Below are 6,028 nucleotides of genomic sequence, written 5' to 3'. Positions count from 1 at the left end.
GGAATCTGGGAGTCAGTTCGATCTATACAAGGACAGGAAAGTGAATCCTCATTGCCTTTGTTAATTTCTCCCGGGCCCTTATTGATTTTCTGCTGAAGAAAGTAACCCAGCAGATGAAGATCTACAAAATACCAAGAAAGTATTATACTACAGGCAGTGACTTACAGAAACCAAGATGTTCTTATTCACTGTTTTTAATTAGCCCATCAATTGGTCACTCAAACAATGGTATTTACTGAGTGCTTACTGTGTGCCAAGCACTGTCCCAAGAATTTGGGAAAGAACGATTCTCTGAGAAGGAGCATGGCCTAGTGGAAAGAGAATGAGTCTATGAGTCAGAGGACCTGGGTTTTTTTTTAATGGTATTTGTTAAGTGCTTACTGCATGCTGGACACTGTATTAAGCACTGGGGTAGGTACAAGCTAACCAGGTTGGGCACAGTCCATGTCACACGTGGGGCTCACAGTTTCAATCCCCATTTGGCAGGCAAGGTAACTGAGACACAGAGAACTGAAGTGACTTGCCCCTGACTCCCAGCTGGTTCTCTCTCCACTGCACCATGCGGTTTTTAAGCCCAGCTTTGTGAGGGCAACATTGAAGCCAATCTTGATGTGCTGTGTGATAGTGATCTCTGTGAAGGTTGCCAGCTTGGGATCTGTAACTAAGTGACTTAGCTCCCTCTCGCCATCTGGTCACATAAGAGGTTATTTTATAGCTCCTTCCCACATTCACCAAAGAATAATACTCACTTCACAGATTTGTCCTTTTAAGCCTTTTTGTGATAACGATGCTATCGGTGTCATGGAGAAATGATACCTTTTCATTCTCCTTTTAGCCATTATTTCAGTGTTAGCATTGTATTTATGGATCAATTTCCGAGTTGTACTTTCCCAAGTGCTTAGTACAGTGCTCTGCACACAGTAAATGCTCAATAAATACCACCGATTGATTGGTTGAGTTGATTCAAATTCTGCCGTTAGGAGAATGCTAACTTGAGTCTCAATTGATTTACCTTGGGGACTCCCCACGTATTCAGTTCACTTGTTCCCTGAGTTCTCTTTGACCTGGAGTGGAGGCAGTTCTCTCTGCACTGCTGTGGTCTGCTTTCTGCTTCTAACTGGGTGCATCTGTCCTCAGGCTATGGCTACAGGAAGGAGACATACTTTCTGTTTTTTCTAGACTGTAAGTCCTTGAATGCAGGGAACGTGTCTACCATGGCACTGTACTCTCCCAATTGCTTAGAATGGTACTCTGCACACAGTTCTAATTTGTAATCTAATCCTGGCTTTGCCAGTTGCTTGCTGTGTGACTTTGGGCAAGTCGCTGAACTTTTCTAATCCTCTGTTCTCCCTCCTACTTAGTCTCTGAACCCCATGGGGCACAGGGACTGTGTCCAACCCAATTAATTTACAGCTACCCCAGCAATCAGAACAATGTTTGACACATAATAAGTGCTTAACAAATACCATAAAAACGTAAGCACTCAATAAATGACATTGATTAATTGGGTTCTCCATGAACTTGTAACTAATTTTCTTTTCTTTTCAGTACTTCAGGAGAATGGGAAAAGAACTGCTAGGTAGTCAGCAAAATGCAATATTTTAAATAATTTTTTATGCTGCATGAACTTGTTGAGGTCCCTGGAATTAAAAAAATTAACAAAAAAAACTAGCCAGGCAAGAAGGTCCTCAGCCCCTTCAATCTCCTCGATGAAATGTGCTTTGACTAATTTATAGTCACCAGGTTTAGTTACTGTTTAACCACTGAAGAGTTCTAGGAGCTGGGAGATGACTTTCCCCAAATGCTGGCAGTATAATTAGGGAAGTTGGTGCGTGACTCATATATTCTCTGCTCTAGTTCTTAGGAACATTTCTCTGCTTCTCACTATTCACTAAGCAGAAGGTTAAGTTGAGTCCACCAGAAGTGCAGTTCAGGGCATCCTGGCAAATTTGGTTCTCCTGACAAGCAGCTCGGTTAATTTAGTTGGGCTTCAGTTTGGATCCCAGTAATGAATTACCTTTTGCCTGCACCCCTAAACCAGCTAACTTTTTTTAATGGTATTTTGTTAAGTGCTTTCTATGTGTCAACCACTGTTCTAAACACTGAGGTGGGTACAAATTAATCATGTGAGACACAGTCCGTGTTCCACATGGGGCTCACAGACTGAATAGAAAGGAGAACAAGCTTTGAATCCCCCCTTTAAAGTTGAGGAAACTGAAGCACAGGGAAGTGCTCCCATGATGGAAGCTCCAGGATGGAAGCTCCCATCCTCTTGTCTCTCCCCACTTCACTCTATACTTCACTCTGCTGCCAGGATCATCTCTGTGCAGAAATGCTCTGGGCATGTTACTCCCCTCCTCAAAAATCTCCAGTGGCTGCCTGTCAACCTACACATCAAGCAAAAACTCCTCACTCTCGGCTTCAAGGCTCTCCATCACCTTGCCCCCTCCTACCTCACCTCCCTTTCCTCCTTCTACAGCCCAGCCCGCACCCTCCACTCCTCTGCCGCTGTCCTCCTCACTGTACCTCATTCCTGCCTGTCCCGCCGTCGACCCCCGGCCCACATCCTCCCCCTGGCCTGGAATGCCCTCCCTCCACACATCCGCCAAGGTAGCTCTCTTCTTCCCTTCAAAGCCCTATTGAGAGCTCACCTCCTCCAAGACGCCTTCCCAGACTGAGCCCCCTTTTTCCTCTCCTCCTCCCCATCCCCCCCACCTCCTTCCCCTCCCCACAGCAGTTGTATATGTACAGATTTATTACTCTATTTATTTTACTTGTACATATTTACTATTCTATTTTTTTGTTAATGATATGCATATAGCTTTAATTCTATTTGTTCTGAAGACTGACACTTGTCTACTTGTTTTTGTTTTTTTTTTTTTGTCTGTCTTCCCCTTCTCGACTGTGAGCCCATTGTTGGGTAGGGACCGTCTCTATATGTTACCAACTTGTACTTCCCAAGCGCTTAGTACAGTGCTCTGCACACAGTAAGTGCTCAATAAATATGATTGAATGAATGAAAAGTGAAGTGACTTATCCAAGGTCACAAAGCAGGCAAGTGGTAGAGCTAGAATTAGAACCCCCAGCCTCTGACTCTCCTGCCTGTTCCTTATCTATTAGGCCATAACTGCTTCCCAGCTCATGAGGTGGATCCTGGAGACCTACAACCTGTCTACTTACCAAATGGCAAAAAGGTGTTTCTGGAGGTTGGCAATTTCCTCCCAGAAATTTGTCAAGCTATTGCTTCCTGATTTCCTAGCAGCATGGCCTAGGGGAAAGAGCACAGGAGTGGAAGTCAAGAGACCTGGGTTCTAATTCTGACACTACCACTTGCCTTCTGGGTCACTTAACTTCTCTATGCCTAGGTTTCCTCACCTGTAAAATGGTGATCAAATCCTGTCTCTCCCTCCCTCTTAGAGAGCTCCATGTTGGCCAGGGAATGGGCCCAATTTAACTGTATTCTATTTACAACAATACTTGGCACTAGTAACCTCTTTACAAATACCGCGGTTGTTACTCAGGAAATTATTCTTAAAAGGGCCTAGAAAGAGAAGGACAAAATACAAAAGAGGAATACCAAAAAAAGCATCTCCTAGTTCAGCTGGTATTTTACAGATTAGAATCAGTTGACCTGCCCTTTCCTTCCATTTGCACACCCAGAATCAATCAATCAATCAACTGTATTTATTGAACATGCACAGTATGCAGAACACTGTACTAATGCTTGAGAGACTACCCTATACCAGAATTGGGAGACATGTTCCCTGCCCACTGTGAGCTTAAATATAAAGTCCTGGCTTAAAGTTGGTTGCTGGAAGACATTCTCTGTTTAAGGACAGGGCTTAAAAACCCAAATCTCCAGGAAAACATTTTGATATTTCCTCTTATTTTAACAGTAGCCCTGGGAGCATTTTTACTACTTGGGTGGGGGTTTTTCATTCATTCAATCATATTTATTGAGTGCTTACTGTGTGCAGAGCACTGTACTAAGCGCTTGGGAAGTACAAGTTGGCAACATATAGAGACGGTCCCTACCCAACAGTGGGCTCACAGTCTAGAAGGGGGAGACAGAGAACAAAACATATTAACCAAATAAAATAAATAGAATAAACGTACAAATAAAATAAATAAATAGAGTAATAAATACATACAAACATATATACATATATACAGGTGCTGTGGGGAGGGGAAGAAGGTAAGGTGGAAGGGATGGGGAGGAGGGGGAAAGGAAGGAAGGTTTTCTCTACCTTTTGGACTCAACTTGGTTATTGATGATGATAATGAATAATTGGAATTTGTTAAAAGCTAACCAATGTGCTAAGCACTAGGTGCTGGGGTAAATACAAGATAATCAGGTTGGACACAGTCCCTATCCCAGTCTAAATAGGTGGGATTAGGATTGAATCCCCGTTTTGCAACTGAGGACTCTGAGGCCCAGAGGAGTTAGGTGACTTGCCCAAGATTACAAAGCAGGTAAGTGATGGAACCAACAATATAACTCAGGTCTTCTCACTTCCAGGCCTGAGCTCTTTCCATTAGGCCATGCCGCTGCTTCATAACTTGGTTTGATTAAGTTGTTCGTACTTGTACGTCACTTTTAATATCTGTGCTTGGTTCCACACTATTATAATATGCACTATATCATAGGGAACCATTGAGGCCTTGTGGAAAGAACACAGTTCCAGGAGTCAGAGGATCTGGGTTCTAATCCCCATTCTGCCACCTGCCTGCTGTGCGACTTAGTTTCTACGTCACTCAGCTTCTTTATGCCTCAGTTTCCTCATCTGTAAAATGGGGATTCAATACCTGTTCTCTCTTCTTGTTAGACTGTGAGACAGGAACTGCTTCAGATGTCATTATCTTGTATCTACCCAGTTGCTTAGAACAGTATTCGGCACATAGGAAGTGCTTCACGGATACCATTATTATTATCATTACTATTTTTAATAAAAATGCAATGGCCTACATAAATGTTTTGCCAGCTTTTCCTTGCTTGGGACTTTTAGACTGATAACAATCAGTATTGTTTCTCCGCTATTCATTCTGACTCATGCTGATTGAGTAACTGAATGGCATTTCCAACAGTGCCTTAGTGTCATCAAAACAATTTTCTCATAATTCAAACTCATTTGCCTTTACTGAAAAGGGTGTCACCTTTATTATTCTTATCAATTCAATAAATGATAATCTCCTCTTGGGCAAGGACTGACTAATGTATGTTCCCATACACTTCTACAGTTATTGGCTGGCAATAGATTCATTCATTCAGTCATATTTATTGAGCGCTTACTGTGTGCAGAGCACCACTATCAATAAATGCTGCTGCTGAAAATTACTATTATTTTTAAAGCATTTTGGTCCATCTTTCCTTTTGCGTTTGCCTGGCTGCTGGATTACCCTGTGGGAAGGGCTGAATTATATGTGTGGCAAAAACAAGTATAGAATAACAATGTCTGTGTGTAAGTGTTCTACTTAAATGGGTGCAGAATTATGGTATAAAAGACTTTCATTAAAATCTAATTGTGAATAATAATAATAATAATAATAATAATAATAATTGTTGTGTTTGTTAAGCTCTTACTGTGTGCCAGGCATTGCACATTGTCACTATGTGACTGCATAATCTTAGTTCTAGAATAATAAAAATGATATATTTTTAAGGGCTTAATATGTCCTAAACTTTTTATACTATCTTTTCAAGCACTTATTAATAATGATGGTATTTGTTAAGTGCTTACTATGTGCCAGCACTGTTCCAATATGCTAGGCACCGTACTAAGGGCTGGGGTAGATATAAAACAGTTAGATTGGATTAGCCCACGTCCCACATGGGGCTCACAGCTTTAATCCCCATTTTGCAAATGAAATAACTGAGGCATGGAGAAGTTAAGTGACTTGCTCAGTGTCACACAGCAGACAAGTGGCAGAGCTAGGATTAGAACCCAAGTCCTTCCGACTCTATACATACTCTATACAGCCCATGCTCTTTCCACTAGACCGTGCTGCTTCTCTTCTAAGCTATTGGGTA

This window comes from Tachyglossus aculeatus, chromosome 7 (genome assembly GCF_015852505.1).
Source record: "Tachyglossus aculeatus isolate mTacAcu1 chromosome 7, mTacAcu1.pri, whole genome shotgun sequence".
NCBI lineage: Eukaryota > Metazoa > Chordata > Mammalia > Monotremata > Tachyglossidae > Tachyglossus > Tachyglossus aculeatus.
This window is presented reverse-complemented; position numbering follows the sequence as displayed.